Source organism: Drosophila simulans, chromosome 2R (assembly GCF_016746395.2).
Source record: "Drosophila simulans strain w501 chromosome 2R, Prin_Dsim_3.1, whole genome shotgun sequence".
Taxonomy (NCBI): Eukaryota; Metazoa; Arthropoda; class Insecta; order Diptera; family Drosophilidae; genus Drosophila; species Drosophila simulans.
Genome location: NC_052521.2, coordinates 6,578,195 through 6,591,788, shown reverse-complemented (window position 1 = coordinate 6,591,788; position 13,594 = coordinate 6,578,195). Strand labels below are relative to the sequence as shown.

Here is a 13,594-nt window from a genome sequence, read left to right as displayed (position 1 = left end):
CGAGCACAGGAGCAACATCCCCTGCAGCAACAACGCATACAGTTGCAGCATCCACAGCAGCAGCAGCATCTACGGCCGTAACATCTACACCAGCAACCAAAGGTAAGCTAGTGAATTGATAGTCAATTGATTTTGAGTTATTTCAAAACTGTTTTGGACTTAGTGTGACCATCTATATGAAAGAAAACCAAGTGTGACAATGTAAGCTAAAGTTCGGCCAAAATTAGGGTATTATCCATAACTATAGACTACTTTCGTTCCTTAAACTTATATATTTGTTTTTAAATTGCAGAAAGCACTTTAGTTTTGTCCGGTGTACTTCAGCATTTGCGAACAGCTGAATGGCAGGGAGCCAAACGGAAGTGAAATTCATTTAAAAGTTGAGAGGGGCGTTGAAATTTAGTTGGTAATCTTCCCAAGGTTTCCCCTTTATATGCGCGCGTGTGGCATCCAGTTTGCCAGCGGAACCCGCAATGTGCACCTGGAAAATTAATTTGTTTTGTTGCTTTGCACCTCGGAACGATTGAGGCTTCATTTCCCGCCGCCAGCTCATTTTCCACACATGGCCACAGAAACGCCATTGTCGTTTATTCTCAGCCACGCCTCCGCTCATTTAATGGCAATTTGGTTGTGGGTATGGATGTGGAATGTGGGCGCGAATCTGGGTCGCTGAGTGCTGTGTGGCCCGGTGCTTCTGATGGCAAAAGGTGTCCAAATTGAGGCGCCCCGTTGTCACAGCAGCAGCAACTTGTGTGCTGCTATGTGCGTAATTAAAATTAACTGCTCCTGTTACTCGTACTTTCGGCGCAAATTGGTTTTGCTTGTTTGCCAGTCTCAAAATTAATACAACACACAGCCGCCGGCGGGAGGCCCGACATAAAATTCGCATTTAACTTTAACTCGATTTTGAGCTGGCAGCCTTGCCTTAAAGGCCCAGGCAACATGTAGCAAGCCACCGATTGCTTGGGGTTAATTAAGGAACATGCAATTAGCCGCACGCGGATGTGCGTATCCATGGGATGCATACCGGATATACACTTCCGATTTTTGCTGAAAGTTGAGCCATTTTCATTAGCACCTCTGCAGTTGCGCTGCAGCAGGGCATCAGCCGCAGCCAGCGACTCCGGACATCCGAGTGAGCTCAAACATATCACAACTGCAATATTTTCCGTCCGTGCTCTGGGGCCAAAGCGATGAACTATGCATGTCACGTCGCTCAGGAGCGGTGTCCCCGCACTTTGAACCCAAAAACTGTGTGCACCCACCCAACTCGCATCTACACTGCGCGAAAGTGTAGCTAGTTAGTTGCTCTAACTTAGCTTCATGAAATAATAAACATTAAAAGTGGTGCCACACTTATATATGTGCATATTTATCTCTTTTATCATTTATGCTCTTGTTCTAATTTATAAATTTGTATTTATTTTAGAGATAGCTTTCCTCACTGTAGGTCAGTTATAAAAATCGGGCTTGGCCCGGACTCTTGGCCTGCCCCCCAGTCGTGTCCTGGCCTGGATGTTAAATGCATGCCAAAGCCCCGAGGCTAACTACACTTGAACTCCCACCCGTCACTCCTTTCACTGCCCACATCCCCATCCTCAGTGCAAGCCCCCAACGAAAAACTGAGTTTTCAGCCCCTCGTTGGTTGGAGACAAAGTGCGGTGGTGGCCATAAAGTCATCTCTGCCATTTATTTGTGCAATTCGCTGGGTTTAAAGTTGGCCGCATAGTTGACAAATTTCCAGCAGCACCCAGGAATGCCATTTTGGAATATAAGTTAAGATTTTTGGCTTGGTCTCCGAGCACAGTCACTCATCTGAATATTCCGATTAGTTTGGGGAACGAATATAGCCGAGTCCCATGTGGTTTATTGAGTGTGGAGAGGCAACCATCATCAATCATTTGATGTATTGATTGGCAATCAATTGGTTAAGAACGAGGTAAGCCAGATATGAAAAAAGTATCTTTTTGGCATATAGAATGGGCAAGTGTGAGATAATCTATAGAAAAGGGGTATAACACAACAGATGATAGCTATTCGTGCTCTCTATAAATCCCATTTTAAAAAGAGATTCCGTTGCTATGAAAGTAGCTTTAAAGTAATTTGCTCCATGGAGTTATTACAGCCAATGCCACAAAAATGTAAATCCCCGAGTAAGCCAACTTTCCGCAAAAACTAATCAAGAGTCGCGTAATTAGCTGCTAGTTGTGGTTTTGGTCAGAACGCTGGGGCGCTAATTGAAACTTTACACCTGCCGCCGACAGTTTCGAGCGAGCTGCATCTGTGGAAATCCTTAAAGTGCCACTCGAGCGACGGAGGAGCAACAAGGCCCGCACTTGAATTTTCCCCGGCAATTGGTCCCCAAGGAGCATTTTGCTCAGCACCGAGCACTAATTAATCCGGCAGCCACAGACACCTGGTGGTGGGAGGAGTTGATTCCCCCGGCGGTGCATGATAATATCCCCGCATTCCATTCGATTCAATTCCAACGCATCACGCATACGCCGTGGTGGCTGCTCGGCTACAAAGTGATTTATTTGCCGCCGGGAAATTAACATTTAGATTAAAGAGCGCGGAATTATCATTTTCCATAAATATTTATTCGATTCGCAGTGGGAATGAAAAGAAGTATAAAATAATTTCATCTTTTAGCTGCAATCTAACTTGGTTACTTCTCTGCCCAAGTGTTTTGCATTTTCCTAACGTAATCCAAATCGGACGCGAAAACGAAAGCCAACAGCTGAAGAAGAGGACATGGACCAGTGCTGACATTTTGCCCAGGACATCAGTCCTTTGTGCGAATTTTTCAGATATTCATCAAAACTTAAAAATACAGAAGTCGATTTGTAAATGATTTCAGCAACCAACAGCAAATATATAAAGAATGAATTAGGACTTTATAAAACTATATGATAAAATATATAAATTATTTTAAAGTGCCCGCTTGCATCACTGAACTGAAATTCACTTTTGGCTGTAACAATTTCCCTCAGCTTTCTTGGCCAGGACGCAGCTGCTCCTAGTAATGGTGATAGCCATCTCGTTTCCGTTTCATTCCGTCTTCTGTTATCATAGATAACAAAAACAGAGAACGGAGCCAGCAATCGATATGGGGCAATCAAGTGCAACTGAGTTTCAAACACAGTGACAGCTTCCTCCGAGGAGTGAAAACCTATTCTGCGATTTTCCTGCTACATTTTCGATGCAACTGGAAAATTGGGTGATATCATTTCGTAATAGATAGATACCATCTATTTATTAAATTTATAATTACATTTTTGTTGTTCAATAGCTTGACAACTAGATTATCAATTTCTTTATCGTGCGCATTAGTCAGTTCACATTCACTTCAATTATTTCTAAACTCGCATAAAAAGCCAACAATTTGGTATGCAAATTAACGAAGCGAGAGCTTTAAGCCAGCATAATTCGCAAATACATACCCTCGAAGTGCCTTTATTTCGGTTCAAACATTTGCATGTATAAATATTTTATCAGATGTACATCATGGCTACAATTTATTATACTATGGAGAAGAATCCCTCTTCAGAATCCGTATCGGATCTCGTCGGCCGTAAATGCAACTTCCGCTTTGATGCTTCCAGCTCAGTGGTTTTTAATAATAAAACGAATTGGAGCGACAACACACACAAATTGATAACCCGCTGTATGCACTTCATAAAGTGTAAAAGTGGAAAAGTGGAAAGTGTAAAAGCCGAAGGGAACGGCAGAAAGGGAAACTTTCTGCACCTTCGCATCCCAAGTCGGGTGTAATATAAACAATTCGTATGGCAGCAGGCACAACAGGAGCGGCAAACAATGCCAATAAAAGCTTAACAACTCGGCCAAGACAAAGTCAAGTTGAAGTTGAAGGCAACAAAAGCAGCTTCAAGTACGCAATGACAATTGACACGAGTTGGCGGGAAAGCGCAGCCCCCTCGGAAAATGCCCCCCGCCCCAGCGACCAACAACGCTACCTACACCTTAACCGGAAAACTCGAAGGCCCCGCATCGCCCCCGGCTTTTCCCGCCTCGCACAATTTATTTTATTGTTGTTTGGCAAACAACTTTCATAAGTTTCCAGCTGTTCACAAACGGCACTCAATTTTGGTCGCCATGGCAATCGTCGTAGCTGTCGCCCCTCGCATTTTCCACCCCCGGCTTTTCCCCGTGAAAAGTTATAAAGAGCGAGTTTTACATTATTAGTTGCTCGTTGGTGTGACTGCGCTGGACGAGTCGCAAACTGCCGGGAAAACTGCCGGACAGCCGGACAAACGGACAGCCGTACAAACGGACAGCCGGACAAACGGACAGCCGGACAATCGGACTCCGGCCGTAGAGTTGGCCAGACTCATTTCCATAAGCAGTTGCAGCTGCTGCGGCATTTAAATTTGCAATTCGTTGCGTGGTCGGTCTGCTGACGTCGAAAAAATGAAAAGGAAACACCATGAAATCAATGCAAATTTGAATGCCAAAAACACAATATTATGGCCAAAAAAAAAGTGGAAAGCATTACTGTGAAATAGTTTGAGTGTTAAATGACCTTTTGAGTATAACCATGGATCGGTCCATTATTTAAATATATATTTTTTGTATGAGGAGCATATAGAAATTGAATACATGCCATACAATATGAACAAGTTTTTTTTAAACATTATATCAATAACAATCAAAACTAATATGTGCCCATGTTTATTAATAATTATACCCCTTACAAGGAGATTAAAAGGGTATACTAGATTCTTTTAACAGTATGTAACATATAGAAGAAAGCGTGTCCACCCAGTATATGGATTTATGATCAGGATAACTATCCATTTGGCCATGTCGATCTGTTCGATATGCTAGCTGATTAAGAGGTATGTGATAGTCGAAGAACTCGACTATAGCGTTCTCTCAGCGCCAATTTAAAGTGAATTTAAAACACGGTCAAGAAATTAAAAAATCAATTATTCGAATTGACCCACCTCTAAACATTTGTTTCCACCCAAACCGAGATGGCCGAAAATCCATCAAAATACGCAAATAATTGCTGGCCCAAACATTTCTATTTGGCATTTACATGCGCCGGTCGAATCGATTCGATGCCAAAAAGTCAATCAACTGCTGGAAGTGAAGGCGAAACGAGGGGGCGCTTCAAATATTTGCAGTGGCAGCGTTTGGTCGGGTTTTTCCTGGATTTTCCTGGCCCGTTCAAATGTCCGAAATCATGTACACAGCATCTGGCCCGGTTTGCGGTTGAAAGGGTGCAACCAACAATAAATAAAGTCTAGCCGGAGTGCACTTCAGCAGAAACAATTATGGCTGCCAGCGGGATATATATCTATATCTATATCTATATGCATGAATATATAAGTGTGTATGCCCCTGGGTTTTTCGGTTTAGAATAGGTCACTGCCCACTGAAGAACAAAAAGTTCGGTTTCCAGTCCGGCATTCAAAAAAATATTAAGAAATCTGTCGAACGGAAACGGAAGTGGCCGCATAAACAAAACCAGTCAATAATTGTTCGCAACTGAAAAGTTAAACAAAACGAAGAGAAGCTGAGTGTGTGCTAAGGCCATATATTTGTGTGTTGGTATAGCAGGAGTTGCGGAAATTCCTGCGAAAAACACATTCTGGCTCAAAGCCAATTAGATTCTGGCCCTGGCCAAAAAGGTTTCTCCACCAGCTGTCAGCCGACATTTCGACGACAGGATGACAAGTTTAATATGGCTTGAAGGCAGCCCACCACAATCAGTTTTCTTGCCTTAAATCGCTCGCAGAGCTGGCTTAATTTAAGAGCACCCACTCAGACACACCGGTCCACATTCACATCCCCAGCTCCATATCCAGATGCAATTACCCCATTCCCGCCAAGATCCCAACTGGATGTGTCTGCGCCTGGGTCGTAAATTGCCAGCGTGATATTGAATTACGTGTGACTTTCTACTTCCGCTGGCCCGTAATCCGTTTCCGGTTCGCTGGCTGGGTTTACATTTACCGTTAATCTCCTGCTAAGCGTCTCCAATAAATTATTGCCAGCGAAAAGAGCAGTCCAATCCAGTCCAGTCCAGCCAGAAGTCCTCCGATCCGAGTGGCTGCAACTGTGTGGGCAAAATTTGCAATTAAAATGCAAGCGCTGATAGCCGAGCGAGTCAAGCGAACGAAGCGTTTCCTCCATTTTCCAATACCCCGCAAGTGAAATGTCAGAAGGACACGTTGGCATCCTTCGCACCTCAAGTCTGCATAAGCCAGTACGATTGAAGCCACTCGGCAAATAGTTGGTTCACATAAATCTGTCAGCGCAGTGTAATGAATCAATTGCAACATTTCTAGATTTTAAATTTCCAGAGATTATTTTAATATAATATCGAATGATATGTGGGTGTTATACCCATATATAACATATATAACATATGGGTTACTTATATTTTCACAATATGCTTGTTATTGGCCATGAATTTCATCTGATGTCTGAAACGAACACCGAATTTACCTATTCACGATTAAATTTTAACTTTAATTGGTAGTCAAAAGTCGAATCTGAGTCACTCCCTCTGGCTTTCATCCGTTTTTGTGCGCTCGTGCTTTTTGCGGCCACCATTCTGACCTAATTCGGAGCATCAGCCAGAATCCGGCGAGCATTTCGTTTCGTTTGGTCAGCATTCACCACTCAGAGCCCCGAATCCAGTATCCACTATCCAGTATCCCACAGCCAGCAACCAGTATCCAGAGCTCATGGAGCCACTGTATTGTCGGTTAACGTATTCAACGCTAAAATGTGTGCAGTTACCACACCACCGGTGCCACCGAAGCCACTGCAGCCTGTGGCACCACCAGCACCACTTCAGCATCATAACATTTCGAGCCACGCAAGTTCTGTTTGCCTTTTGCGGTTTCCTCCACCAGCTAATGCAGATTTTGGGCGCTCTTTTGGCCATTTCGTATGTTCCGGCTGCTCAACAAGAAGCATTGAGTGTTAGTGGGTAATGAAAAAGCTGGAGAATTGGTTAAGTGTATAGCTACAATTCGATTAGATATATTAACTTAAATGTTACTTTTTCAATTGTTTCGCTACTGGTTTCTAGATAAACTGGAAACTAATCCAAATCAACGCCTAATGGACTCCGAACGCATCTGCAGGAAACTATATATAGCTTCGCTGCATCCCTTATCAACCGAAGCACTCGGGAAATGAGGAAATGGCTTAAAGCAGTTACCGTTCTCTCTTGGCCACTTCAAAGGCGGCGAATGCACTTAATTGAGTGGTCGTTAGTCCCGGAGGATGCGGCATGGCGGAGCAGAGGCAACCAGATCAAAGGAGCAGCTCAGACCCGCCAGAAAGCTGCGTCAATCGGACACCTCCATTAGCCCAATCAACCTCGGAATGCGCGAATGGTGGATGCGAGTGTGGAAGTGGCAGTGTGGCAGTGGAAGTGGCAGCGGAAGCGGACACTCAATTAAATCTTACTGCACATTTCGCAACAATTGGCCAGCTACTTTGCAGCCGGCTTACTGCGTGTAATAGCCATCTGGTCATCCGCCCGGAATCTGTGTCATCGGATCGGATCGGATTGGACTGGACTGGATGGCAGTGTCATCCATTCGGCGACTCTCATTAAAAGTGGCGTGCCTTTTAAGTACCTTAAATTGCCACTCGCGTGCACACAGACGCATTTATCACGTTCGCAGATGGTGCACTGGAAAAAAGCGGCACCAACTAGCAAGGAAGTGTGGAAGTTACATATATGCATTACAAAGGCACGAAAAGTGCGGTTTTTATCAGAGTGATTAAAATGAACACTAGTTGTTCTAGATATTCTTACAATGAAGATGTAATGACACAGAATAAATCGGAGAATTACTATCTTAAGTTCTTTTGCAAAATCAGGAATAAATTCAGCTATAAGGATTGCCAGCAATTTGTATCTGTGCATCTGTTGCTGATTTACGCTTGTGAGATGCGACATCTGAGCTTTTTTCCTGCGCCTTTATCGCTTTAATTGTGGGTCCTGCTGGCCGAGGGACAAGTAGCGAGGGGCAAAGGGATCATCTCCGGCTTCCTGTGTCATACTTTTGCTTCCTGTTGCAGGGCTACGGCGCTGCAGGACCTGCTCTTCTGCTCTTCGTCCTCCGCCTCCGTCAGCCGGTGTTCTTTCGTCAGGATTGTTTGCCACGCCAACAGCAAACAGGCCAACAATGATGCGGATGGGTTGTTGGGATGCTGCGATGATGGGTTGATGGTGGGGTGGAAGTCGTGGGCTCCGTGCCGGATTCTGGGACGGCTGTTGGTGCCACCATGATGCATCCACGGCTGTTTGGGCTGACAGCGATCCAGGTCACTGCACTGAAGGCATCAATTACGCCGGAGCCCGGCATTAAAGTAATTTCAATTTCGCAGCCGACTCAAACGGATGCATCCTGTTTCTGTTTTCCTTCGGTGCGAAATTCAATTAGGCTCAGTGACGAAGGCCACCGCCGCAGTGGTAATAATTACAAAAACGAAGGCTAACAGGTGTGGCGGATTGCGCAATTAATTACCACTTTTCTGCGGGCTGATGTAATTCTTTAATTAAGGTGTTTTTTCTTTCACTAAATCACTATTTTTGCCGCACTCTTTTTGCAGTTATGATATTAAAGGTATTTCCGTTTATTGCACACAATCCATTCACCATCGTGGTTTGAACCCCTCTTACCACATCGCTCAATCGTAAATCAACTAAGCGGAATAATGGCCTCTTCCAACTCAATCTAACTTAGCTGTGGTGCATCCCGAACAGGCATTAAATTATCATTATCATACTGGCTAGGCATAATTCAATATCCCATGCCATCAGTGCAATATCAAATGGTTGCTGGCAAATCAAAGCTGTTAACTATTAAACACGATCTCATGGCCATTAGGCCAAAACCGACCAAAGTCAGAGCCACAGACAGATGCACCCTGCCACATCCACGTTCGCACATTAAATGAGGCCCATACTCGCATTGTAAATCAAATTACGCATACGCCTCATGGGCCGCAGCACGAAAATTGCAGGCACTGCAAAAAAAAATATGTTAGTTTTCTTATTTCAAACTTAATTGGATGGCGTTTGTAGTTTTATCATGCTAGCCATGACATTGAACACATTTTCTTGATAGCAGAACAATCTGAAAGTTATGATTCTTTCTGTGCAGTTGTATTTCAAGGGGTATGTATTAGCTTGAGCTGCAGTTTAATACACATAACGCAAATAATTCACACAATAAGCTGCCGCCGGAGCTGCTGCCCTGCTCCATGGCCATTATTCATGGGCTGGCCAGGAGTGGCGCTGGCGCTGCTCCCCCGAAACATACAGATGTCCCAGCACCGCCGGAGCAGCCGAGAACACGGCAAAGTTGCAGTTGCATTTTGGGGCATACAGCCACTGTGGCAGTGGCAGTATGGTAACCGACAGTCGGCCCCCGGAGACCAACACGTTTATGGCATTTGCCAATGCAATGGCCGGAGTGCGCTCTTCGCTTTTCACTTTTATTGTGGCCACAGTCGATGGCTGGCAAAGTGTTTGCACTGGGTAAGGCCGACAATATATCTGTCTGGCTGTCGGTGAGCACAATCAAAGGAGGAGTATGTACGTCCCACCCAGAAGCCATAAGGATACGGGAGGAGGAGCGGGTGCTGGAGCAGGAGCAGGAGCTGGTGCTGAAGCAGATGCACTTGCCTTTGCAAAGCTTGCCAGCTGCTTTTCCGTTTTTATGACAGCTTCCGGTGGAGTGGCAGGATACATGTGTTCGCATTCGTATATACTGGTTTCCCTGTGTTTTGGCACCTGGAAATACCTCAAAGAAAATAATTCCGCCCCAGTCCCAGAAACTGTCTAAGCTGCCGCACGCTTCTGTCCTGAAGGCTTACTTTGTGTGCTGCCGCATAGTGTTGCACGGCAAAATAAAAGAGCATCCTTTTTCGATCGCATGTAATCCGACTGATTTGCGCCCAAAGGCAGCAACTAAGGTATGATTAAATTATATTACATTCGATGGTAAATTATGCCAAGTACCCTTAAAGGCTTAAGGTTAGAAATGATATTTTAATATCATATATATAATTAATCAATTTGACTTTTAAATGTAATAAATCCATAAAAGCACATACCATGTGGATCACGCAGATGCATTTCACTTGCAACTGAGCAAATGCATATGCATGCATTTATCAAACGCATCGCTCAAACGATTTGGGGTTCGACCAAAAATTTGTTTCCTCTGTCAAAACAGGATATGTCCGTTGCCCAGGACAACCCCCAACAAATCTGACAACGAGATTTGTATGCGGGCTGAATTTTACGATTTTATTGCCCATTGAATGGGGCTTAAAAGGGGAAAGATTAGGGGGCGGGATCGAGTGGCATTAATGTGCGGCACTTAAATGGTTTGAAACCGCAAAACAAAACACCAAGGAGCAACAACATCAAAGTTGGGCATTTACATGTTGCCAAACACAAACAACAAGGACGTTTCGGCAGTATAAGGCTTGCGGAATACCGCTTAATAAAATATAAAATAAAATGGTTGAAAGAACTTATAAATACTAGATTCTTATGATAACTCAACAGGAGGGGGATGTGCAACAACTAAGATTTTTAAATATTTTTTTCTTTATTTTCTTATAAATATTAGATAGCCCAAGATAGCTGCAGATACCATTGCCCAAAACTTCTGGCCAAAAACGGACGCACAATTCGCATTGTTTGGCTTTTGGTAGTGGCAGCTTAGCCAAGGATTTGTCCTATTTTATAGGTCTATGCGAATGGAAGAGTTTCCTCGTGCCTGTGCGTCTGCGAAATTTTCTGATTTATGGTATTAAACGCACACAAAAAACTGTTGAATTGGATTTTATTCGAATTTAATGGGTTTTTAGTGTATTTTAATGGGATCCCTTTGTGGTAGTTGGCAGATTTTCGGATTTTAATTTGGTTATTTTCCGTGCGTATGTGCATTCGCACAAAAATGTATTATTTGTGGCCAATTCGGGCTAATTCAATTGCTGGACAGTTAGTTCTATCAGAAGAGTGGGTAATTTCAGAAAAACAAACCTAAGTAACATTATCCTTAAAATCAGTACTGTACCCCAATGTGTCTATCCTGTTTAAAGGACCATTTCAGCATGCAGTGCGTTACATCGCGCATACGCCGTGTTGTACGAGCACCAAATAGTAGAATGTATGAAGGAGCCAAAGAGCGTGTGCCGAACCATATGCACTACCAATTTATGGCTTCAATAAACATAAAGTTTATAAACTCCCGAGGCGATGTCGTTGCTCATCATCTGCAGCGGATTGTCGAGGAAGCAGCAGCAGCAGCAACGATGGCCGAATAAATAATGGAAAAGAAAAGTGATGTCATAAAAATTTTATCTCTTAACTGGAATTGAGCAGCATGAGCCAGCTCGCAGCGACAACAAAAGGTAGCAGCAGGAGCAGCAGGAGCAGGAGCATCCTGCCATGGTCACTCCGGGAAAAGGGGAAATATTAAGGACAATGCTGTGGGGGAAAGCAAGCGGAAAATGTGAGAGCAGCATTTCCCAAGCAGCCGTATAATGGCGAGCAGAAAAGCCGAACAAAGCTGACAAGGCTGCACCAGTTGAGTGGAGAGTGAGGGCTTTATGGAGTTGCAACTTCAGTGTATATGCGATACAAAATGCTGGGACATGGACATGCGGAATTTCAGGTGACATAAACTTGTTTGCTCCTCTATGGGATTACACCTTTGAGCTTCTGAACCGAGAAACTTGTTGGCAACTATTTTAAATGCTGCAGATAATAAGGTAGTTTAAGCAAACTCAGGAGAGGGGACTTCCAGTTGGTCGGGCGGTGGAGCAGTGAAATTTTAATTAAGCTGCAACTTAAATTAATATAAGTTTTATTTACTGACCCCCAATATTTGCCAATCAATGGGGCTATAATTCAATTTCAATACGCATCTGCAAAAAGGCTCAATTACGAGTTTCGCTCAACAAAGACTTGTTGACACTTTGATAGCAGTTTAAATGCCAGAAATGCAAATCATAGGATTCGTGAACGCTGCCATTCAGGTAATTAAAGCCGGATGGCCGGAGAAATTAAAAAACTTCAAAAGGAATTTAATAACAGTCACGTACTTTTTATTTATTTAAACAACACTTTGACGTTGAATTTTTTGTGCCAAAGAAATTCTTTTTAAACATATTGCTTGCTATTGTTTTGTTTTCACTTTAGTAGCACGATTAGTTGGTTCAGCAAAGTATTTATATTAGTATTTCGAACTTAGCATAATTATATCAGAAAGATTACATGCTCTCAGCTGCAAACAACAGCCTGGTAATTGATTACCCATAAATTGCGAAATAAAATTATTTATTTAGGGACTGCAAAGATATTACCCGGACAAACAAAGTAAATTTCCGGCACTCTGGCCATTTTGAACTTTTACTTTTCGGGCACGAGCGTTTTGCCTTTCGGGGGATGCAGTTCAGCTAACTCATTTCACAATTTGCCAGCATGAAACGGTTTTAATGTGAAAACTTTTGCGGCAACATTGTGGCAACACGAAAAGGTACGAGCTCAACAAATGCGGCTTGCCTGCCAGCCAGACAGATGGTGCTGGATGCTAGCCTCCTTGACTCGCAGGATCCCTGCATCCCTGCTCCATGGAGCATGATTAAGTTGTGTGGAAGTTGGGCAGAGCTCAATTTTGGGCCAACCATGTCCGTGGGCTGCGAGTGAAAAGCGAGTCAGTGGGCCAAATGCAATCAAAAGTACAATAACAATTGCCGGAGCAATCGGTAACCAAGTCTATATAGACTATAGTATGGGCTCAGTCGACTGGCGTGTTTGCGGAGAACAAACAAAATATTGAATATGATTTGCACACACATGTGCCCGCTGCTCACTCACTCAATCAATAAAGTCGAGGGGAGCAGTAGGGGGGATCCCCGTTTCCGAGACGAGATGTAAATAGAACGCCTTTCTAGTCCAATTTCCCTCGATGGAAATGGAAATGGGAGTGGAAATCGAAAGCGCTCTATGCAAATCTCCCTCGTGTCGCCTTTTCTACGCATTTTCACATTGCCACACAATGGATTTACATAAAAATGCACTTGATCTGCTTGCCTCTAGATGGTGTGGCTAGATACACATGTGCACATATGTACATATACGGATATATCTCCATTCAGCTGCCAGCGCGATTTATTTACACTTGGTGATGAGTACGTCCTCGTCATCCACTCGCCGTGTTTGGGTTTGTCTTACACAGTGGGAAAGCTAATCGGCTTTGCCACCGAAAGCATTTACATATGCCCCATGTAGTACCCTAATTTGCATTAATTCGGGTCCATGTCACTACATCATAAGGTTGTTCCTAATCTGACACGATGGCTAAGTGAGGGGATTGCACATATAATTGGTCCTAAATCAAATGAAACAGTCCATTGCCCACATTTAATATAATAAATATGTTTCCATTATCCACATTTAATATAATAACTATGTTTCATTGCCCCCATTTAATATAATAAATATGTTTAACAATGAAAAACTCATTTTAAAGTTTTCAAATGCTCTGCATTCTCGAGTTTATTACGCTCGCGACGC

The 13,594-nt window shown here is 43.5% G+C and overlaps 1 long non-coding RNA gene across 1 annotated transcript; it reads left to right on the top strand.

The window, feature by feature from the left end:
- The first annotated feature begins 9,071 nt into the window (after positions 1-9,071).
- On the top strand, positions 9,072-9,936 carry LOC27207279. The gene is made up of 2 exons (XR_001600349.2): positions 9,072-9,175; positions 9,235-9,936. It is a non-coding gene; the product is annotated as an uncharacterized LOC27207279 (long non-coding RNA).
- The last annotated feature ends 3,658 nt before the right edge of the window (positions 9,937-13,594 follow it).